The following is a 25,765-nucleotide window of genomic DNA, read 5'->3' as shown; positions in this document are numbered from 1 at the left end:
GATTTTTAGATCATAGAGTTTTGATCTGCTAGGGATTCTCAAGATAAGTTATTTGAGTTATCTTTATTTTTTAAAAATGCAATTAAGGTATGTGATTTGCTTGTTATGTGGCTAATTAGTGCTAAAGCTGAAAAGTAGTCCCTGCTCTGGGCTCCATTTCTTTGCACTGCCACACTATGTATTTATTTGGCTTATCCTAGATATATGTAGTGCTATCTTATATTTCTATGTGGCATTAGTCTGTGCTTGTACATTCTTATTGGACTCTCTCTCAACATACTATTTTGGGGAGTGAGAAGGCCTGTTCAGAAAGTTTGATTAAGTCACATCATTAGTAGTATGTGGTAGTTGACTTGTACTCCAGTACTCTACTGTAATGAGGGAGTTTATGCTAATACCTGAGAGTTTAAAATATTTTCATTAAGTATTTTGGATGTGCATTTTAAGAGTTGGGGATGGATCCTTGAAATGAATTGCATCCTGACCTTTTACAAACCTCAATTTAGCAAAATAATTAGGAAAGGCATTATGAAGAAAGAGTGGTAATTAAGTTTGTAACACATTGGTACCTACTTCAAATACAGATACTAAGTAAACTTGTGCTGTCCTTTCTGTGTCTGGGCTTTTCTCCTGGGACAAGTGCCAGGTCTGGGGATTATTTTTTTATAAACTTCTAACTAATCTGAGTTTATTTTAATCTGTAATTAGGAATAGATACTTCCTGGGCACCTGGGTGGCTCAGTTGTTAAGCATCTGCCTTCGGCTTGAGTCATGATCCCAGGGTTCTGGGATCGAGCCCCGCATCGGGCTCCCTGCTTGGTGGGAAGCCTGCTTCTCCCTCTCCCGCTCCCCCTGCTTGTGTTCCCTCTCTTGCTGTGTCTTTCTCTGTCAAATAAATAAATAAAAATCTTAAAAAAAAAAGGAATAAACACTTCCATATACTTTAAAATCACATTTCTACATATCTATCTCCTAATCTAAAAATAATTTAGATTGTCATTTTTATTATAAATCCATGGATGTTTAAAATACTATGAAAAGCATGTTATTAAATCATTTGGTAGAAGGATAGAAATGAAACTGCTAAGATTCTTAACATTAGAACCTGATTGATAATGACTCATATTGTCAGTAAGAATTTGGAGACTTGGGGCATATATTACTCTCATAATCTATACAGTACCGGTTAATCCTAGCTCTGCTACCTACTGTATTAGAAACAAGGAGAAATGAAACCTACCCATAAATCTGACCAATACATTTTAGGTCATAGGTTCTCAAATTTAGCTGCTTGTTAGCCTGAACTTGGGAGCTTTTAAACTCGTTACCAAGACTGGATCCCAGATTCAATAACCTTTTACCCCTAGAAATGACTTTTTGTAGCTCTCCAGGTGATTCCATTAGGTATCAAGACTTAGAACCACTGATTCAGGCCTTGCTATTCGGAAGTGTGGTCCATGGATAACCAGCAGACTATGGACCAAGACCCTGAGAGCTTGTTAGAAACTAGAATCGTGGACCTTCTGAGTTTCAGTCTGTGTTTTAACAACATCTCCAGTTGATTACTATGCATAATAAAATCTGATAAACATAGGCAATAGTTTATTCTCCCTGTACCAGTAAAAATTTCTGGCTGGGGTTGCCAGCCATAGAGAAGAACATTTGAGTCTCACGGTTGATTTCAAGAGCATTAATTGGCCAGTATTCAGCTTAACTATCTATAAAACTTCTCGAAATAAAAGCGTATTTTTTTTTTTGTCTATAAAGTACTTAAAATATCTTCAAGAATTCCTATTTTTAAAAAGTTATATTCTGGGGTTCCCGGGTGGCTCAGCTCAGGTTGTGAGATGGAGCCCTGCACTGGGCATGGAGCCTGCTTAAGATTTTCTCTGTCCTTCTCTCTTCATCCCCCTCTAAAAAAAAAAAGTTACATTCTGTACCATTGTCAAGAGTATAAATCTTCATATATTTATAGGGTGAAATATCAAAATAGTGATACCATATAAAATTTAAAAATTATTTTTTTTTACTATTCTCTAAAAAGCAAAATGAACCATAAGTCTTTGGAAATCATATTCAGTAGTCTAATTCATTAATATGAATGTCTAATTCAACTTCTATTAACTAATAAGGAACAGTTTGGTTACAAATGGAAACACCTCTCAAGGCAATGTTGTAAAATGTCCATTTACCATGAGGTACTTGTAAACAAAGATTTGCTACCCTCCCCCGCCCCTGCAGTATAATAAATGAGAAGCTGACAGATTATTTCATTTTACTCTAGGTATGAAATATATCGTTTATTTTGCTAATAGTTCCCCCGTTTATATGTTAAGTATTTTGCTAGCTTTATGTCTGGATTGTTGATTCTGGATTTCATTTTCATTTCCCTCTTCTATACAAGTTGGATCTTTTCCCACCCAGGTACCACTATAGTAGCTTTGTAAAACTAATTTTCCTTTATCTCTACCTATTTTCTGTCATTAACTTTATTTTCCTTTTTTAATCCCTGTGACCAGTTCTCTTAACCTCAAAATAGATTTAACAGAAGTGATTCATATTTTCTGCAATTCATGTATTCTGGAACTGAAATTTCCTTCATTGCTAAAAATAGAAGTACACAGATGAATGGTGTATATGTGAGTTCCCCAAAGTAAAAGCTGTTACTGGGGAAAGGAGTATTGTGCTTTTAAATCAGATAGTTTTCCAAACAAATAAGATTGGATATTTGTGTTCAGTATCAGAATATGTTGAGTTGCATGTTGAATAGGTGTTTTTAAGGTGATTCTGAGTGTTTGAGGAGAAAGAAACCTTTTGCCTGTGTCCAGATCCTAGAAATGGGGCATCTATATTTATATTATACCCATTATTAGGGGTGATACATTTAATTTTATCCATTTGGTTTTTAGTGCCTACTTTGATTCAAGCACTGAGCTGGGTTTAGGAAAGACAAACATGTAAACAAATCACCATTACAAAAGCAACTTGTAGAAAGTGTAAGAGAGCACAGTGTTGGAAGGGGTCACTTTTAGGAGGAACTTGATAGAGCTGGAGCCAGTAAACTTACCTAAAATGGTGAGAAGAACCCCAGAGAGATTATTGGGAAAAGGAGAGGGGCAGGGTAAGTATGCTAATCACATTAGACCCCCCATGCCACAATTAAGAGTGGTTTGACAATAATGAGAAACTACTGAAAAGTTTAAGCAGGAGAATGGCATGTTTGCATTTCACAAATATAACTGTGCAGCAATATCAAGGATGAATTGGAGGAGGCAAGAAGACTGGTTAAGAGAATGCATATTAGAAAAACCCTGGGGAAAAGCAATGTTGGCTTGAACAAGGGCAATAACAATAATCCTTGCAACAGGAATGAAAAGGAATAGGCAATATGAAGAGAGGATCAAAAGGACATAGGCTGCAGATTGTTGTTCAGAGTTAAAGAGTAGACCATAGGGGTAAGTCTCAGACTTTTTTTTTTTTTAATGTGGGAGAGATGATGGCACAATTCAAAGAGCAAAACAAAATAAAACCAGGAAATACAGGAAGAGAAGCTGGCTTGCAAGGAAAAACAGTTAAGTTCAGTTTTGAATCTCTAGGGGCATCTGGGTGGCTCAGTCGCTTAAGCATCCGACTCTTGATTTTGGCTCAGTCGTGATCTCAGGTTGTGAGACTGAACTCCAAATCCAGCTCCATACTGGGCATGGAGCCTGCTTAAGGTTCTTTCTCTCCCTCTGCTCTTCCCTGCCCCCCACCCAACACTCTCTCTCAAAAAAACTGAGGATGCCTGTAGGACATCTGAAATGCTCTTCCACCAGATTTCTATATGCTCACTCTCTTGAGGTTTTTGCTAAAAGTTCACCTCAGTGACTTCTAAGCCAGTCTTAAAAAAGATAACTTCTCCAAGATTTCTTTCCAAGCCCTTCTTTGTCTTAGTTTTCTCTATAATGCTTATTTCATTTAGTTGTTTTGCTTGTCATCTGTCTAGAATGTAAACTCCATGAGGGCAGACTATTGTATGTTAGGTTCATTGCTATATCCTTAATGCTAAGAACACTGGCACACAGTAGATGCTCAAAATATTGGGGGGGGTGGTAAATGAATGAATGAATTCATTCATTCAGTCAGTCCCTTATTTAAGAAGGTCCCTTAGTTAATTGAGCACACAGGCCTGAAGTTCAAGAAAAAGCAGTTGGCTGAGGTTAATTATACAGGAGTTGTCAGCATATAAGTAAACCTGAAATCAGAGAGAGAAAGGAAAAAAAAAATGGCCTAGCAAGAATTAGTAAAGCTAGGAAAAAAGGCCAGGCACAGAAGCATAGGGAAACAGATAATCTCTTTAAATGTTCCTTGACTCCATTACCAAAGTCCTTTAAAGTAGAGATATTTCTATATTTCAATAATTAATATGGTCAGATAATTATTTTTCCCCTACAGAGCTCTTTAATGTTCTAGAGATATACAAGTATAAGAGCCAAAGTGCCAAAGTGTTGATTACATAGAAGTTGAGTTTTAAAAGTTCCTAAGATAAAAAAATTTCTAAATTTGAGGGCAAAAGCCCAATTACTTTTGTATATGGGTTTTAAGTGAGTCAATATGCATATATATTTACAAATTTAGTATATGAACGTTCCAATTAAAAGGATATAGTAGGGTGTGATAATTGAACTTACTAAGAGACTTTTTCAGGATTTCCATAGGACAGGAATTATTAGCAAGTTCTGTCTCATTCAGGCCAGGTTTATAGCAGTATTACTGCAATTGGACCCTTAACTCTTGGGCTCCCTGTCCGTGGCATCTTTGATTTCCCTGCGCACACTTCCACTCTCTGCAGAACTTTAAGTGTCACAATTGTGGCATGGATTTTGCAATGTTTTATTTATTTTAAAAATTGATTTTGGTCAGCCCATAATTTTGTTTATACACATTTTTCAGTAAATGAGTTTCCAAGTAGCAATTTTAGGACTTAAAAAGAATCACAACTTCAGATAAAGTTTTCAAAGCCTCTAAATGGTTGTCCTCATACTGATGTGTCAGCATCTTTAAGGTTTATGCCGAGGTTCAGTTTATGTATTCTAGATGTAGTATTTTAGACAAGTGCTAGTCAAGATTTTCTTAATACATTATGTGAACTGCTGATCAACTGGCAGTTTAGTGAAGTTTAGCGCAGAAATGTTACTGAAAAGTCCTAGTGATTTCTTTTTGTTTTTTTTTTTTTTTGAAAAGTCCTAGTGATTTCTAAGGGAGGGAATATAATACTTGTGTGTACTAATGATGCCTTATTTAGAAAAGATTCGAAAGTCAACGATGCAGTTGGTTAAGATGTTGGGCAGTAAGATCCATAATAATGATCTTGGAATTTAGCAAGAACAATCAGAGTAGTTACTTATTGTAGTCATCAAGTAACAGGTAAATTTCACTAAAAATGAAAAATAAATTGACCAAATTCAATAAGGAGCTAGTTAGATTAGGAAAACTATAAAAAGCATTGACAAAAGATACTTGTTAAGCTGGAGTAGAGATGATAAAATCTCATTTGTGGTTTTTCTTTATATAGCAAGAATTCTTCCTTTCTAGGGAGTGTTTGATTTAGTATCACCATCTGTATTCTCATCCATATTTTAGAGTATTCTTTATAGATTTCTGAGTGTAATAATTTGTAAGATAACCCATTTATATTGCAGTATTTAATTTTTATATTTTAAGAAACATGTCAGTATATTCTGTTGTGATAACTCTGGGAAAGAAACGGATATTGTGAATTTGTTCATTTAAATTGAGGTGAAACTAATGCATTTACTCAAGGAAAATCCACTCTTGTGTGCAATACTTTAGTTGCAAACAAAATTGAGGCTATCATTTTTGCTCTTGACAGTGAATATTTTAATTCTGTAATAAGCAGCATCAATATGGGAAAGGTCTTAATTTCCAGGTGCCAGTCACTAAAGTTTGTGACATTTATGATAAATTGTGGGGACTTGGAGTACTGCCTTCTTTTAAGTTCCTTTCTTCAGCCCTTAACATTCCCCACCTTAAAATCCCATCATTTAGAATACTAGTATAGTGGAAATGTGCCTGTTTTCCATATTGAAAGGGAGTAAGAGGACTTAGAGCTTATTTCAGTGTAGGGTGCCACATTTGGTTCAGAACACCCAAGACTGAGGCAGAGCACGATCTGGCAAGCTGTAAGCACAGAGAAAAATGTCTTCGCAGACAACAGTTCCTGGCCATGCACAGGGTTGGCTCCACTGTCCCAAATCCGGGAATGGACAACATATCACAGTATAAGTAACTACATACTTATTGAGGGCCAGATCTATGGTAAAGTACTTTAGAATGAATTATTTAATTCTTTGAAGAGTCCTGCGAGAAAGATTTTGTCATTACTCTCTTCAGATATGAAAACAAATTAGAAGAGTTTAAATCATTTGCCCCAAATCACATAGCTAGTGGGTGTGATGATGTGCCTACTCAAGCTATAATCTAAAAAATGTAGGAATGCCAGTTCATTCCTTAGTTTTCTGTTTGGAGTGGATCACATGTGCCTAGAAATAGAAGAATTATTCAATAACACTGAATTTTATATAATCAGCCAAATTTTAAGCAATCATTTTATAAGTTATTTACCTACCACTATTATTTTTCATCTCTATATAAGTCTCAGGAGCTCAAACCTATGGGATTCTATCTAGAATATGAGAATTAGAAAGCGGATGGAAACTGTTGCAAGACTATGTATTAAACCAATCCCCTCAAGCCTTTAGTTAGCCTCTATTATTATTTCACACCCAGTTTTAGCAAGCTTCTTTAAAAAAAAAAAATTAAACCTATGCTAATTCATGCATTATTTCACCAAACACATATTTACTAAAGTGTTGTAAGTAGCAGGAACTATGCTACTCTTGGGTATGCAAAAATGAATTAAGAATTTTTTCCCTGCCTTTCATCAGCAAATTAAATATCAAGAGAGATGATCACAAGTGGCCAAGCTGACAGAGGTTCAAAAGAAGAAAGTCTAGGGCTGAGACTATTTCACTGGGGTCTGAGGACATGACTGTATTATAGTAACTGATGTTCATATTGAGGAAAAGATTGAATTACATTCAGTGTATTCTGTTAAAAAATCAAGGAAATATGTCTTTCAAAAGTATTTTCTTCCAAAATTATTAAAAGATAGATATTAAAAAATCTTTAGCTATCTGTCATACCTAGAATGACAGTTCCAGATAGCCAGAGTTTTACTAAACCATAAGATCTCAATAATAAAACAGAAGTAATTGTTGAAAGATAAATTCTCATTAAGGAAAAAACTCTGATAGATTTTAGTTGTAAATTTATCAGACGGAGATGGGAGGTCCTGTGAGTTCAAGTCTATGTTCCAGAAGTTTTATGTCTGGAATTTTTCTTCAAGTCCTAGTGTAAACATTGACACGAACTTTTTGTTTGACACTGTTATGAAAAATTGCTCTGTGAATATAAAACATATTTTAATCTTTTATTTCACCTCATTGATCCTGGGACCATAATTTATAGTTTTTTCTTCCTCTGCAAGTGTACTGTTGACAATGGTAGGAGTCACTTTTTTCTAGGGGGAGGGGTTTGAGGTGTAGGAGAGGGAGATTGAAAATATATTGCCATACATGCCTGTGAATCATTTAGAATCATGAAAGGTTAGTGATGTAAGGAACCTTATATGTCACCTGGCCTACTCATTTCATGATATAGATGTAAACTTGAGGCCCAGAGAGGGTTGATAACTTGTTCAAAGTCACATGAATAGGAATTTTTCATAGGGTCCACATTCCTGTTTGATCCATCCTGTTCGAATTTCTTACCCATTTTCTTGTCACCCATGCATATTGGGAGATGGTTAGGTTTGAGAAACAAGGAACAAATTAGGATCTTAGAATGCTTTAAACCCTCCTTTACCAAATAATTTATCTTGTGGCAAAGCAGTTTCTCTTTCAGCAGCATCACTGAGACCCAAACTTAGCTTTGAATTTCAGTTGTTCATTCCTTGGAGGAGTATTTATCTTCTCCTAGAAAAAGATCCTTCCTCCTACCTTTCTTCTTCTGAGAAGCATTTCATTCTTCTGACAACCACTTACTAAGTACCTACTATGTGCCAGGCACTTTGCCAGCCCCCAGCAATATAAGGTGAGTAGAAAAGATTGCAGTCCCTTTCTTACAGAGAAAGCCAGTCTAGGATGGGGAACAGACAGTAAACAAGCTATCATAGCATGGCAATTTGTGCAGGAATAAGAAATGTGGTAGAATACACATCACCAAAGGCAAGGGAAGCAAGGGCAAAAATGAATTACTAGGACTTCACCAAGATAAAAACTTTTGCACAGCAAAGGAAACAGTCAACAAAACCAAAAGACAACCAACAGAATGGGAGAAGATATTTGCAAATGACATATCAGATAAAGGACTAGTATCTAAAATCTATAAAGAACTTAACAAATTCAACACCCAAGGAACAAATAATCCAGTTAAGAAATGGGCAGAAGACATGAACAGACATTTCTGCAAAGAAGACATCAAAATGGCCAACCGACACTTGAAAAAGTGCTCCACATCACTTGGCATCAGGGAAATCCAAATCAAAACCACAATGAGGTACCACCTCACACTAGTCAGAATGGCTAAAATTAAGCAAATCAGGAAACGACAGATGTTGGTGAGGATGCGGAGAAAGGGGAACCCTCCTACACTGTTGGTGGGAATGCAAGCTGGTGCAGCCACTCCAGAAAACAGTATGGAGGTTCCTCAAAAAGTTGAAAATAGAGCTACCATATGACCCAGCAATTGCACTACTGGGTATTTACCCCAAAGATACAAATGTAGTAATCTTAAGGGACACCTGCAACCCAGTGTTTATAGCAGCAATGTCCACAATAGCCAAACTATAGAAAGAGCCAAGATGTCCATCAACAGATGAATGGATAAAGAAGATGTGGTGTGTACACACACACACACACACACACACACACACACACACACACACACACGAATATTATGCAGCCATCAAAAAATGAAATCTTACCATTTGCAACGACATGGATGGAACTAGACGGTATTATGCTCAGTGAAATAAGTCAATCAGAGAAAGACAATTATCGTATGATCTCACTGATATGTGGAATTTGAGAAACAAGGCAGAGGATTATAGGGGAAGAGAGGAAAAAATGAAACAAGAAGAAACCAGGGAGAGAGACAAACCATAAGAGACTCTAAATCTCAGGAAACAAACTGAGGGTTGCTGGAGTGGAGGGGGTTGGGAGAGATGGGGTAACTGTGTGATGGACATTGGGGAAAGTATGTGTTTTGGTGAGCACTGTGTATTGTGTAAGACTAATGAATCACAGACCTGTACCCCTGAAACAAATAAAACATTGTATGTTAATAAAATAATAATTAAAGAAAAGAAATGTAATAGAATGTAGGAGCTCAGATGGTGCTCTTAATTCAGACTGGCTTCACTGAGGAGGTGCTATCAGAGCTAAACTGGTCAATTCCAGAAACCCACATTGATCTTCCATTGTTTTCCAGAGAGGTAAGGCAAAGAGAACTGAGGACATTTACCTTTTGAAGCCCCTCAAGTTTATTTGATACCTTTTTCTTCTATGTAGTGGTCACTGTAATCCCTAAGCTCTCTAGATGTTTAAATATTTACAGTAAAGAGTCAACAAACCTAGGAAAAAACATCATGGAGAAAGGAGATTACATCACCTCCTACCCTCAAAACTGAGTGGAAAAGGCACAAGTGGAATGAGAGGTACGGATCAGGGACCATGACTGAAATGACTTTGAGATTCTGGAACCTTTATATTTTCCACGTTTTTGTTTTCTCCTGTTCCTCTGTCATGACTAACAGCAAAACAGTTAATCCAGAAAGGACAGCAAAGGAGATGGTGAGAGGGAGAGCATGGGACATTATGTCCTACTCCATAGCCATTCTTGGAAGAGAGGAAGTCCAAAAGAGAGGGGATGATGGCAGCTACCTCAGAGCAAGGAAAGCAGACTGCTGGCCAGCTGTCAAGAAAGAAGTGACAGGGTACTCGCTTGGGTCTGGGGAGGGGGGCACGGGGGGAAGGCCCAGAGACTGGACAGTAGGAAGACCTGCTAGAGTCTTTCCTCTTTCTTTTTTCAGCCTTTTATCCTCAGTGTAAAATTCAGGGAAACACCCTTAATAAAAAGGAACAACTTCTCTCTTAAGTAGTATGTTTCACTAACTGACCAACACGGATGGAGTATGGTGGAAGGAAAGGAAATTTTCTGCAGAAGAGAGAAAAGAACAATATAAAAGGAGGAATGACTCTGGGAATAGTTCTCTGACTCTTTGTGTCTCTTGGTATTCTTAACTGAGTGAAAGGAAATGGAATACATGTGGAATGGTGGGGAAGTGGGAAGAGCTGAGGTAAAATTATCTGCCTCATTAAATGTAGTCATATATTTTTTTAAAAAATTAATCTGTTATCACTGAAACTCAGATACTAAATTTCTCACTCTGGGCCTAACTCCTTGCCTAGAACTTAAGAGAGCTTAATAAGTGTTAGAACTTTTCTTATCTTTCTGGAAATCATCTTCACATTTATCTGACTCCTCTACTTGCCCTAAGTCACAGTAAAATATAGTGGGAAATGGGGTGAGTAGACAGGAAATACAGAGAAAGACAAGACCTTTTGATAATGGTTAGTTATGGATTTATTCTTAGATTTGCATTTGATGCATGTGTTCACATATATTCTTCTGGATAAATTAGAAATTCTAATTGTCAGAATCAAGAGTGTAGTCCTTGACACTGTGGAAAGGATGTTACATACCAAAAATTACAACGTAATTTGAATGCTATTTGCCACAGTTACCAAAGATCATATATAAGCATTTGCAAAAACATTGCATTTGTGAACAACCAAAATGAATCACAGCAGAAGAAATCATTTGGCCATTTTCAGAGGACTCTGTGGCTGTGGCAGGGCAAACATGAAAACTGGCCTGTGAGTCAGGAGATCAGGATGTACCCAGGCCCTACCATTAGGTTGTGTGACTTGAGGAAATCACTTCATTCTTTTGAGCCTCTGTTTTTTTCATCAATAGAATGAGGAAAAGATGAGTGGCCCTTGATTTCATAGTTGCTCTTGCAAATCTCGGATTCTACTTGGTACAGTAGCAATAACTGCTTGTTATTTTTAAAAGTTGTATCTTTCCAGCAAAATAAATCTTCAGTGATTCTCAGGTTTAAAAAGAATCTATTTTTCACCATATTCCAAAAGCTGCCAAATTTTGGGTTTGGCTGACTGCTAAAGAGAGCAGCCTGCTAGGAGCAAATTCCAGAGCTGAGGGTCATTTATTTGGAATGCTTTGCCAAATACTCCCATATTTTCAAAGTTGTTGGGGCCTTTAAACTTGAACATTAGGGGAGAAACAGTTGTTTAAGACACTTTTTCAATAGGTGCACAAAAATTTTGAAGTTTACAGATATTTTTTAATCATTTGCGACATCCCAATGGCATGCTAAGTTGCATAGTCCTGACACTTTCCTCCTTGTTATTTTCCTTCCCTATCAACTGCTTGCTGTCCCAAAGAACTGGATATGAGAAAAACACGGGTCTTTATTTATTCTGGAATGTTCTTTCAGTTTGCCCAGTGGTTCTCAAACCAGGCTGCACATTAAAATCAACGAGGGAGTTTTAATATCACACTGCTGACTGGGTTCCACCCCAAGACAATTAAGTCAGAATACTTGGGAGAAAAGCCCAGGCATGTGTACATTTAAAAAGTTCCCCAGGTGTTTCTTATCTGCAGCCAGGTTAAACCATGGCAGGTCATCACTAAGTAAGCCGGTTGGTTTTAATATGTTCTGTGGCCACAATACCAGTCAGCTGCCTAGCTAAGAAAAAGATGGAGCATAGAAAAAAATGTGGAATTGTAGATTAATTATCCCCACTACTGAAAAGGCAACTTCAAAAATTGATGAGGAGAATTTATTTCTTTAGCTTTAGTGCCTCAGTATGGGATTTGTCTGTATCTTTATGTATTGACTTGCTATAATAAATCCACAATTAGGACAAATGTTAACCAATTTCTGAATATGTATTGATGCTTTTTACATGTGCATATGTTACTAGGTACAATGGGGAAGGATACAAAAAAGTAGAGAAACTGATTCCCACTTCTTGAAGGATGGAGCATATAAATCTTGGGCTGCAAGAATTATGTAAGACAGAACCAAGACAGCAAGATCATATATTGTACAGTGAGTAAAAGCTAAAATTGTTGATAAGAGGATGATATCACAATTGGCTAGACTCTCTTGGGTAGATGGTATTTAAGTATGAGCTACCTTTTTTTTTAATTTTAAGATTATTGATTTGAGAGACAGAGAGAGAGTGAGCAGTGGGAGGCGTAGGGGGATGGGGAGACAAGCAGAGTCCCCGCTGAGTGGGGAGCCCAACACAGATCTCGATCCTAGGACCCTGAGATCGTGACCTGAGATGAAATCAAATCAGTTGTTTAACTGAGCCAAAGTATAGGCCACCTTCTGAATGTCTTCTTTCACTCGGATGGCAGGCAGCAGTGGTAAAAACATTGACCCTGAACTAGAAAATCTTAACTCTACCAGAGATGAGCTCCATGACTGTGGGTAAGTCATGTTATCTTTATGATCCTCAAATTTAGATTTATGAGCTTCAACCTGCAAAATGGGAAAAATAATTAAACTTGCCTTATAGAGTTGCAAGGCATAAATGATATGATTTAAGCAAAATACCTGAAAATTATTAAGAGCTGTATTTAACTTAGTTTAATTACTCCTTCTTTTTGTATCTTTTTTTACCATATTTACCACCTGGGCACCAGATCAACTGTGGAGGTATGAGGCAAAAGAAATACTTCATGTCCTTTCCTATCATAAATTCCTACCATCTGCCAAAGAGGTGTTAAAACCAGAAAAAGTGGACCCACTCCCTCCAGAGTTACCTTCAGCGAGAGATGGGTTAGCCAGACCATGCTTGGCATTTATAACATTTTCATTTCTTCATATTCAGATACATATTCATGTCCTACCTCATTGCATAAATAATGGAGGTGAAAAACTCACTCTTATAACTGTTATAAGCCAATAAAGAAGAGGAAAACAGAAAAGCACATTACACTTTTGAAGTTCATGCCCGGAATAGTAACTCCTCAAGGTGACCACTATGCACACACAGAGAACACTAACCACCCAACTAGGTAGTCCTGGCTCAATCTGCAGGAAACACAGAAACTCACACAGCCCCATGATGCTAAGGCTGGTTCTATATCAGGCATGGCCCATCATTAAACTCCCAATCAAGTTAAATTTATGTTAATTCTTAGGTTAAACAATGTGTTGTCTTTTCCTCCTTAATTTTCACCTTAATTCCTATGGTACCTATTAATTATTTGAATATCATTCCTCAACTGCTCAGCTTTCTTTATCTGGGGATTCCAGCCATGCATAAGTTATAAACAAACCACAGTTCTCTTACTATTTCTAAGTCAGTTGCAAACAACAGAAAGTAGCTTTGATAATGTAAGTAATAATGGAATATTTTGGATGATGAGGAGGCTCAGGGAGAGAGGAAGCCACTGTCAAACCTGTGCTACAGAAATTATCTGTGTATGACAATGCAGCTGATTAAATTGCCATCCCAGAGAGCCCCTGGACTTAAAACTCAACCAGAGCTTCTGAGAACAATCTCTAGGGGACAGGAATAACAGATGGGTTGTCCAGAGGTCCCATGTCCACAATCTGATAATGTGAGGTTCTCCTACAAAATAAAATTACTAATTACAAATGGGCTTAAACTCTTGACAAATTAAGGAGGTTTAGCTTAAAATTTATCACTAAACAGATACTAACTCACAAAAACTTTGTAAAAACGGGAACAAATTATGTATATATATAGGGAGACAGTATTAGGCAGTGGTTAAGGATAAAAGCTCCAAAGTTTAATATCTCTAATACTGACTACTTCAGTGACTGACTTCAGTTTCCTCACCTGCAAACTAAGTGCCAACCTATTAGGGTTTTTTGAAAATTAAGTGAGATTATTGACACTTTTTATAATGCTTGGTCCAGAGCAAATGTTTAAGACATTTTACCTGTTTTATATGGTATATCTAAAATTTATCTCCCTGGGATTCAATAAATATCTGTGAACACTGAGCACAATTTCAATTCCAAAAAGAAATCAATCTGCCAGGCAAAATTAATGACGTCTTACAGACAGTTAAATATATCAGCCACTCTTCGGTGGGAGCTTAAACCATGAAGTTAGTGTTTATTCTATTAATATAAAAGAATTTTTCTTGAACCATGGCATAAAATTTTCATGTTGCCTCCCACCCCACATAAACAGACTAGAAACGTCATTCAGGGGTGCCTGGGTGGCTCAGTCATTAAGCATCTGCCTTCAGCTCAGGTCATGATCCCAGGGTCCTGGGATCGAGCCCCACATCAGGCTCCCTGCTCGTCAGGAAGCCTGCTTCTCCCTCTACTGGTCCCTCTGCTTGTGTTCCCTCTCTCGCTATGTCTCTCTCTGTCAAATAAATAAATAAATAAAATCTTAAAAAAAAAAAAGAAACTGTCATTCATAGGGAGGGGTAGAGAATGGGGGCAGGAGAGGGGGAGCTATTGAATGAACTGTTCCATGAATTAGGTAAGCAATTAAGAGCTGAAAAGAGTTCATCATCATCAGCCACCCTGCCATTCTTCTCTTAGGGACCAAGGTCCTTGTTATGGAGCAAGAAAGGACCATGTGGCCATGCTCAGAGTGGAGGAGCAGGTCTCAGAACCTATTGCCTTGTATATATATCACCAACTAGAGTCTTAAAGGTGTAACACTCCTGGAGAGATAGCAAAGCTCTTTTGTAATACTCCATATTTCTGAAAAATATTTACTTGCTCACAGGTCTTCTCACATTTATTCTGAATCACAGGAAAAAATAATAGTAGTAAATATCTGTATTATCACTGGCTACAGCAGATGGGGGTTTTCTTCAATGTAATGTTTTTTTTTTTTAATTTTATTCTATTATGTTATGTTAATCACCATACATTACATCATTAGTTTTTGATGTAGTGTTCCATGATTTCATGCTTTTGCACAGCAAAGTAATGTTTTCAAGTAATGTCACCTAGCAGCTAGATTCCTTTCCCTGGATGGAATTGGCACCCTAAAAGCAAAAAGAAGAAGTACTTGAGGTGAGGGGCACCTGGGTGGCTCGGTGGGTTAAATGTCCAACTCTTGATTTTGGCTCAGGTCGTGATCTCAGGGTCATGCCCCTGCGTGGGGCTCCGTGCTCAATGTAGTGTCTGCTTGAGATTCTCTTTCTCCCTCTCCCTCTGCCCCTACACCCAGCTCATGAGCTCTTTCTCTCTCTAAATAAATAAATAAATAAAATCTTTAAAAAAAAATAAGTGCTTGGGTGATAAACTTGTGTCAGTTTGGGTTCAGTTTAGAACAGTTTATAATCTCTCTCAAAGCTAACACATTCTAAAGTTTTAAATACTACCCACTAACAGATCATGTTGGAATTTTTTCCATTAAACATTTAGTCTGATTCAAACCTAGTAAGATACTAATCTTTGCAAAACTTGTTTTCCCTTATTTGGCTTTCTTACTTTTTGTAAAAGTCAATCAGAGTTTAATACACCAGAATTGCTGAATGGGGAGTAGGGAGTGGGAGGTTAAAATTGCAGTGGGCTTGGTTTTCGGAGAACTAGGTCCAAACCTGGATTCCGCAACTAAGTGATTTTGTGATCTTGGGCATCACTAAGCTATTGTGAGCCTCACCTATAAAGTGAAGATAATACCACCTGGAAATGTGGGGACAATTAAATTATGGAAACTTTATGTAAGCACTCAACTCACACAGGAGGTGTTCGATAAATGTTAAATCTGTGGCCTATTATAAGGGGATTGAGTTACAAGCTTTGTTAGAGCTTCTTCTTTAATTAAATACAAAATGAGTATTAAAGTTTTTATGTCCTGACCAAATAGAGATAATCTTCCTCTCAAAGAAACTAAAATTTTCTTAAGTTTCTGGGTTGAGAAAGCAGATATCTTTCTGTAATAGAAATCTGCAGAAATATGCAATTGTGCTTTAATGCACCAAAGATTAAAAGTAATGCAAAGACAGAAAAACATTTATTTCATCGGCCAGAATTTTATCCTGTTTCTTGCCTTTGATTTGTTTAACTACAGGAGATTAAACTGGTACAAACGTGAATATCTAAAATATTTGTAAATATGTATTTTGCATATGCAAATTATAATATACGTATTATAAAATGTTGTTTCAGCCTTATTTGTAGCAGAGGTCAGCAGCCTTTTTTTCTGTAAAGGGTCAAGATAGTAAATTTTTTCAGCTTTGCAGGAAACACAGTCTCTTTAGTGATTACCTAATTCGGCCATTGTAGTGCAAAAGCAGCTGTAAAGAATAGTAAACTAAAGGTCATGGCTGTATTCCAATAAAACTTTATTTACAAATATGACGTGTGGCATTTGGCTCATAGGACAGTTTGCTGACCCCTAGCCTAGAGCATGATATAGAGTATATTTTCTAATTAGGCATAATTAAGATAACTTGATGGGAAAAACTTATGAATATATATCCATAAGTTATTAATCAGCAATTGTATAAAAATAACCTTAGTATATGCACTTATTCCTTTAGCATCATAACTTGCTAAGTTTAAAAAAAATAGTGTGGTTTTCCAAGTATATTCAGTTGAGATGCTAGTAGAAAATCACATTGTAATCATCGTGCATTTCACTAGTACTTTCTGAAGTTCTAACCTGGAGCCATGTGTATATGCATAATAGGCTTTATTGTTTTTCTTTGTTAGGCAAGTTTCAATATTGGACTCAAATCCATTATTACGTGAATGTCCAGGACAGGATTTCCTTCTGCTGCACAGAATATTTTGTGAATCTCCTGGGACGTGTATTCAAGGGTGGCTTACCTGACTGCATCTGAGCCATTGTGTTCTAAGGAATTTCCTGCAGGGATTAAACCTGTTTGGTTTAGACCTTGGTGTTTTATAACTATTTCCCACAATCACCTTAAACAATGTCTTTTAAGAATGTTTTTGTGTGATTCCTTCTTCCAGGAAGAAATTGAAAGTAATGAAATGCCTAGAGCATTAGAGAATTTTGAGAATTAGAGAAGGCCACTGCATCTCTTTCTGCCATAATAATATAAGAACCCAACTCAATCCTCAGTGCCTTAACAAAGCATCCAGCATTTACATGTACATTAGAAGGGCATCTAATCTCTCACCATTTAGAGATTCTAATTTTATAAATTCTAATTCTGTTGTATTTTGAGAATATCTAGAAATCAGAAGCTTCATGCAAGAGTAATAACAGGGTAAACACAATTAACTGTCAAAAGGCCCCAAATATCGTTAGCTTACCACTGACTTTATTTCTTCCATAAATCTCAGTCCAGTGTGGGTTGGATGGTCCTACTCCATCTTGTACTCTGCCATCAGGAACACATACCTCTAAGATCACAGCAGAAGGGAAGAGAGAGGTGTAGGTAGGAAACAGCGCTGCCTTGGCTGGAGGGGACACATTATCACTTCTGCTCCGCATTCGTTGACCAGAAATGGCCCACATGGCTCCCACCTAAGTGCAAGGAAGGCTGGCAAATATGGAGGAGTACATGGATATCTGGTGATAATCGGTGAGCCCTGCCAGAGAAAAACATTCAGAGCATTGGGTTTTAAGCTGAGTCCAAAAATCAATCAGACAAGAACTAATAAGAAACTTAGAGTATTATCTCAGTTTTCATTCGCTTGGTTGTGACAAGAACATATGTTGATAGAATATTTGCTACATTCTTCTTGTTTCCCTTGTTTAAGGTAGCTGTGTTTAAAATTCTCTGTCCTTTAACTTAATGGACAGATGAAACTCTTCTAACTATATAATCCTTAATATCTATATCATGAAATACACCCTTTGTATTGATAGCCTACTTAATAAGTGTGTGTGTCTTGTTTCTCCAATTACAGGTACTACAGGAAAATAATTATATCTCAAGGTGTACTGAATAAGTATTGGATGATAAATAAACTCTATATACACTGGTATACACTAGTGAATGTGAAGACTTGTGTTCAGTAAACTTTGGTAGCATTCAGTAGCATGAAGACTACAAGTGACTACCCTTACTTTGCATTTCTAGACTGCTTAGGGATTTTAGTTTGGATCAGTGTTCTTCAAAGTATGTCCAATGGACTAAATTGGAAAGTCTGTTGTGGGGTCCAGGAGCCTACATTCAAAAACCTGTGTGTTTAGGTTGCTCTTCCCCTACTCTCGTTCTAAGTGAAAATGGCCTTATTGAAACTCTTAAAAGAAGAATAAAGTTATTCTGTTCAGGTATGTACGTGTTGCTATAATCAAATTAGCTCATACATAGTTGGCAAATAGGGCAATGGTGTCACTATAACACATGTTACTATAATGCAGTTTCCCCACCAAGTACCTGCACCTGAATGTTTTTTTTTATTATTATGTTATGTTAGTCATCATATGTTACATCATTAGTTTTTGATGTAGTGTTCCATGATTCATTGTTTGCGTATAACACCCAGTGCTCTATTCAATACATGTCCTCCTTATACCCATCACCAGGCTAACCCATCCCTCCACCCCCTTCCCTTGTAAAACCCTCAGGTTGTTTCTCAGAGTCCATAGTCTCTCATGGTTCGTCTCCCCCTCCGATTTCACCCCCTTCATTTTTCCCTTCCTACTATCTTCTTTTTTTTTTTTTTTAACATATAATGTATTATTTGTTTCAGGGGTACAGATCTGTGATCCATCAGTCTTACACAATTCACAGCGCTCACCAGAGCATATACCCTCCCGAATGCCCATCACCCAGCCACCCCATCCCTCCCACCCCCCACCACTCCAGCAATCCGCAGCTTGTTTCCTGAGATTAAGAATTCCTCATATCAGTGAGATCATATGATACATGTCTTTCTCTGATTGACTTATTTCACTTAGCATAATACCCTCTAGTTCCATTCACGTCGTTGCAAATGGCAAGATTTCGGGGTTTTTGATGGCTGCATAATATTCCATTGTATGTATATACCACATCTTCTTTATCCATTCATCTGTTGATGGACACCTAGGCTCTTTCCATAGTTTGGCTATTGTGGACATTGCACCAGCACCTGAATGTTAATGCCACCAAGTACCAGCACCTGAATGCTAAGTACACTAAGAGTTGGACACAGCAAGTATGGACTAATACAGTCTGTGTACAATGTCCATTCTCCTCCATTCTTCTTCTTGGCTTACTTTTGCCATATGTGTGATTTCTTGGAAGGGCTTATTAATGGTCGACCCCACACTCAGTTCATTTTCCCCTTGTCCCCATAACTCTACAACCTCAACATTTTCTTACTCCCCTCCACTGAAGCCCTTGTATTTAGCATAGCATTTATTTGTGAGGAATTTAACATGCCTTTAAAATCATGCTAGTATTTTTATTTTGGTTGTTAATGGTTTTGTTTGTATTTTGGCTAAAAAGTTGTGTAGGTTTTGAGTAGGCTGCTCCAAATCTATTTTTACCACAATCTGCATTATTTTGACATGAGACTGTAGAAAACATGAGGTTGCTTTTAGGAATGGTTATATCACATTGTAATAGACATGCCTGTATTGCAAACTTCGATTGCATACGTTTTGTGGAATACAAGAATGTCAATAACAAAATTTGCTCGGGTCTGTTTGAGAAGTTTCCATATGGAGGCAGTTTTCCGGTTTTTTATCCCTTATATTTCAAAGTGCTTTAGAGTTCCCAAATGGTGTTCACATACAGAATCTTATTTCAATCCCAGAACAATACCACAAGGATCATTTTTGGTATTTCTACTTGACAGACTTGGAAATTGAGGCTCAGAGAAAGAAAAATGTTTTGCCTAAGGTAGACTGGTCACAAAATTCTGGCTCTAATTAGTTATTCTATTCAAATAAACATATTTTGAGCACCTATTTTATGCAAGGCACTAGAGATACAGAGATAAATAAGATGAAATCTAACCCTCCTCCGGCCGCTTTCTCCCCTCGTCCTCCCATTGATGTAGGGACTCTTTTCAGCTTGGGCTGGGTGGGACCAGGTAATTTACTCATCCCAGAAAGGCAACAGCCTTGCTAGTTTCCTAGAATAACTGCTACTCAGGACCCTGGCTGCTCTAGACAGGCTGAGGGATACTCAAGACAGGCTCCTGACCAACGGGCCTCAGCCTGTCGCTGACGGGAAGTCTGTCGCTTGGTTGTGCTCCCTCTCCAGTCCTTCCCCTATTCTAGCCACTAACCACGACATTGTTTTACCCAGTGGGAACACAGCTGCAGACTGAAGAAGACCTGTTTCCTCTAATCTTTCTGCCTTGTGTGAGCTATAATTATATCCCAGGGATGCATAGCGAAGATGGCTTATCATCGCTTCATGTGCTCCATAGTGTGGGATATAGAGCTGGGAATTCAATGAAGAGCAAGAAATTGTCATCTCTGGGTTCCCTCAGTAAACCAGCCATGGTGTCTTAGGCAAGATATTTCAACTGCTTGGGCCTCAGTGTTCCCTCATCATTTAAGGACACTGGCTAATTAGGGATCTAAATAAGGCTTTTTTCTAGCTGTGGCCTTCTGAGATTCCTCAAGGGCATACTTGGGTTTATGCAATGTGTGCTCAAAGGAGGGCCCCAAGGAGCCAGGTCCAAAGAGCTTTATTACGGTAAGGGAGGTCTTTCAATGGTGCTTTCCTGAGATCCTTCCGCATCTTAGATACACCTTAAAGCTAAATACAGACCGAATGATCAAAATGAAAGCACCTGATTTGCATGGAGTGTTTAAGCATTTTATTATATTATTTTTTTATTAAGGTATAATTGGCATACAACGTTATATTAGTTTCAGATGTACAACATAATATTTTGATATTTTTAAGCATTTTAAATAATCACAAATTTTAAAAAACATTAAAAAAAACTATTGTAGGAAGTACAGAGTTGTTTAAAATACACAGACATTGGGCCCCTGGGTGGCTCAGTCAGTTAAGCATCTGCTTTGAGCTCAGATCATGATTCCAGGGTCCTGGGATCAACCCAGGTTGGGATCCCTGCTCAGCAGGAAGTCTGCTTCTTCCTCTCCATCTGCCTCTCCCCCTGGCTTCTGCTCTCTCCTTCACTCTCTCTCTCAAATAAATAAATAAAATCTTAAAAAAAAGAAGGCAGTACCTTTAAAAAATAGAAAAATAAAATATAGAGATATTAATAAAGAAGATAAATATTTTTGAGAGCAGTTCAAATTATTTTTGATCAATAAAATATTAGAGAAGACAATCATTTTCAAAATTAATGAAAGGCCTATATGTAATATTCAAAATACTATCAATTTCATTACTGGATTAAAAATATCTAATCACAAACTCTTAAATGTATGCCTTAATAGTGAGTGACACTGAAAGCTATTTTATTCTCTCTGACACCCCAGTTTTTTCCTGCTGTAGGAAAACAGAGCTCATGTATCTCTAGAGATCTCTTCTACTTGTAGTTTTGATCCCATGATCCTGTTTAGGCAGAACCCACAACCGGTTAAATGTTTATTTATTTGGTCAATGTTTAGCCTGTGGTTGGGCATTTATTTCCCAATGGGGACTGAGAAAGCAATACAGAGTAGTGAAATAGGGCAAAGGAAGAAAAATAATTGGAAACCAGGAGAAAACATGGGAAAAGGAAGGGGAAAGGATGAATAGTGCTTTTACGATTTCTTTTTCATTTCTCTTGAATGCTTAGAAAATAGAATACATTTTCATATGCCTGTAGTAGCTTTACAAAAAAAATAAATGTATCAGCACTTACCAATTTATTTCACAAGTATACAAAACATCATTAACATCCCAGATAGATGGTATGTCAGATGTTTGCAGAGTTATAGCTTGAAGAAAATGTACCCGACCTTAAGTGCTGTATTTGTTTTATATTTTCATACTCAGTGGTCTGTGACCTAATTTCTTTCAGCCCTGACCATGCCTTGTTCTATGGGTTAAAAAAATACATGCACACACAACTATAAATCACATATCAAAATACATTTGAATATGTACCTGAAGCATCAAAATTTTAATATCTATCCTAATTTGTGTTTCCTTTTGTCTCCCATTAAAGATAAAATAGCTGGGAAGGTTGTTCTCTCTTAATGGGCTGATTAGTAACCAAGTAAAACACACTGTACTTTTACCTAATGCAATGGCAGGAAGCCCAATTTGCAGAATGTCCAATTACATAATCCTGTATTAGCCACCAAAGAAAGGTATTTATATTTTATTGCTTTAAATAGGAAAAATAAGGATGGAAGATTCTTTAAAAAGCAAACTGAGTAAAAGGTACACAGGAACTCTACATATTGTTACAATGGCATGTGAATCTACAAGTACTTCAAAATAAAAAGTCTAATTTAAAAAGCATATTGTTTCATTCTTATGTATATAGCTGTGCAGTTTTCCCAGCACCATTTATTGAAGAGACTGTCTTTTTTCCATCGCATATTTTTTCCTGCTTTGTCGAAGATTATTTGACCATAGAGTTAAGGGTCCATATCTGGGCTCTCTATTCTGTTCAATTGGTCTATATGTCTGTTTTTGTGCCAATACCATGCTGTCTTGGTAATCACTGCTTTGTAATATAGCTTGAAATCGGGCAACGTGATGCCCCCAGCTTTGTTTTTCTTTTTCAACATTTCCTTGGTGATTCGGGGTCTTTTCTGATTCCATGCAAATTTTAGGATTGTTTGTTCCAGCACTTTGAAAAATGTCATTGGAATTTTGATCAGGATAGCATAGAAGGTGTAGATTGCTCTGGGCAGCATAGACATTTAAACAATGTTTTTTCTTCCGATCCATGTGCATGTGCATGAAATGTTTTTCCATCTTTTTGTGTCTTCTTCAATTTCTTTCATGAGTGTTCTGTAGTTCCTACAGTATAGATCCTTTACCTCTTTGGTTAGGTTTATTCCAAGGTATCTTATGGTTTTTGGTGCTATTGTAAATGGAATCGTTTCCCTAATTTCTCTTTCAGAATTTCTACAGTTGCATTGTTATAAGAAAGCAACTGATTTCTGTGCATTGATTTTGTATCCTGCCACGTTACTGAATTGCTGTATGAGTTCTAGTAATTTGGGAGTGGAGTCTTTTGGATTTTCCACTTAAAGTATCACGTCATCTGCGAAGAGAGAGAGTTTGACTTCTTCTTTGCCAATCTGAATACCTTTTATTTCTTTTTGTTGTCTGTTTGCTGTTGCTAGGACTTCTAGTACTATGTGGAACAATAGTGGTGACAGTGGGCATCCCTGATGTGTTCCTGATCTTAAGGGAAAGGCTCTCAGCTTTTCCCCATTGAGGATGATATTCACTGTGGGTTTTTCATAGATGAATTTTATGAACTTGAGGAATGTCCCTCTATCCACATGCTCTCAAGATTTTTAATCAGGAAAGGATGCTGTATATATTTTGTCAAATGCTTTTTCTGCATCAATTGAGATGACCATATGGTTCTTCTCTCTCCTCTTATTAATGTGTTCTATCACATTGATTGATTTGCGAATGTTGAACCACCCTTGCATCCCGGGGATAAATCCCACTTGGTCATGGTGGATGATCCTTTTAATATATTGTTGGATCCTATTAGCTAGGATGTGGTGAGGATTTTGGAATCCATATTCATCAGGCGTATCGGTCTGAAATTCTCCTTTTTGATGGGGTCTTTGCCATTCTCTAACACCATACACAAAGATAAACTCAAAAGGGATGAAAGATCTCAATGTGAAACAGGAATCCATCAAAATCCTAGAGGAGATCACAGGCAGTAACCTCTTTGACATCGGCCACAGCAACATCTTTCAAGATTCATCTCCAAAGGCTAGTGAAACAAGAGCAAAAATGAACTTTTAGGACTTCATCAAGATAAAAAACTTCTGCACAGCAAAGGAAACAGTCAACAAAACAAAGAGGCAACCCACAGAATGGGAGAAGATATTTGCAAATGACACTACAGATAACGGGCTGGTATCTAAGACCTATAAAGAACTTCTCAAACTCAACACCCAAAAGACAAATAGTCAGGTCAAAAAATGGGCAGAATACATGAACAGACACTTCTCCAAAGAAGACATACAAATGGCTAATAGACACATGAAAAAATGTTCATCATCATTAAGCCATCAGGGGAATTCAACTCAAAACCACACTGAGATACCACCTTACATCAGTTAGAATGGCAAAAATTGACAAGGCAAGAAACAACAAATGCTGGAGAGGTTGTGGAGAAAAGGGAACCCTCTCACACTGTTGGTGGGAGTGCAAGTTGGTACAGCCACTTTGGAAAACAGTGTGGAGTTTCCTCAAAAAATTAAAAACGGAGCTACCCTATGACCCAGAAATTGCACTCCTGGGTATTTACCCCAAAGACACAGATGTAGTGAAAAGAAGAGCCATATGCACCCCAATGTTCATAGCAGCAATGTCCGCAATAGCCAAACTGTGGAAGAGCAGAGATGCCCTTCAACAGATGAATGGATAAAGAAGATGTGGTCCATATATACAATGGAATATTACTCAGCCATCAGAAAGGATGAATACCCAACTTTTACATCAACATGGATGGGACTGGAGGAGATTATGCTAAGTGAAATAAGTCAAGCAGAGAAAGTCAATTATCATCTGGTTTCACTTATTTGTGGAACATGAGGAATAGCATAGAGGACATTAGGAGAAGGAAGGGAAAAATGAAGGGGAGGAGATCGGAGGGGGAGACGAACCATGAGAGACTATGGACTCCGAGAAACAAACTGAGGGTTTTAGAGGGGAGGGGGGTTGGGGGATGGGTTAGCCCGGTGATGGGTATTAAAGAGGGCACATATTGCATGGAGCACTGGGTGTTATACGAAAACAATGAATCGTGGATCACTACATCAAAAACTAATGATGTATTGTATGGTGACTAACATAATGTAATAAAATAAAATAAAATAAAAATTTTAAAAAACCATATTGTATGTTTAGGGTGAGTAATTGAGATGCTTTGTATTTTGTTTCTTGTGGTAAAGTATATATAAAATAAAATTTATCACTTAACCATTTTTTTTTTAAGAATTTATTTGAGAGACAACACGAGCAGGGGTAGAGGGACAAAGAGAGAGGGAGAGCCGACTCTCCCTTGAGTGCAGAGCCCGATGCAGGCTCCATCCCAGGACCCTGAGATAATGACCTGAGCCAAAGTTAGATGCTTAACTGACTGAGCCACCAAGGTGTCCCTGCTATTTAAGCATTTTAAAGTTATAATTCAGTGGCATTAAGTGCATTTGCAATGTTGTCCAACTGTTACCACTATCTATCCAGTTCCAGAGCTTTCTCACCACTCCAAATAGAAACCCCATATCCATGAAGCAATCACTCCCATTTCTCCCACCTCTGAGGCCCTGAAAACCACAAATCTGGTTGATTCATGTTGTAGTGTGTATCAGTACTTCATTCTTTTTTATAGCTGAATAATATTCTATTAGATGGATATATCACATTTTGCTTATCCATTCATCAGTTGATAGACATTTGGGTTGTTTCCACTTTTTGGCTATATGAATACTACTACTATGAACAATCGTGTACAAGTTTTTATGTGAACCTATCTTTGGTGTATTAAACTTGGAGGTGGAATTGTTGGGTC

At 37.4% G+C, this 25,765-nt stretch overlaps 1 protein-coding gene across 2 annotated transcripts in view; it reads left to right on the top strand.

The window, feature by feature from the left end:
• The window catches only part of ITGA1 (integrin subunit alpha 1), a 168,533-nt gene that overhangs the window by 14,188 nt on the left and 128,580 nt on the right, over window positions 1-25,765 (top strand). The gene's annotated exons all lie outside the window — the stretch shown is intronic.

This window comes from Eumetopias jubatus, unplaced genomic scaffold (assembly GCF_037043125.1).
Source record: "Eumetopias jubatus isolate StellerSeaLion01/CBP00866 unplaced genomic scaffold, mEumJub1_p1.0 scaffold_5, whole genome shotgun sequence".
NCBI classification, from domain to species: Eukaryota; Metazoa; Chordata; class Mammalia; order Carnivora; family Otariidae; genus Eumetopias; species Eumetopias jubatus.
This window is presented reverse-complemented; position numbering and strand designations above follow the sequence as displayed.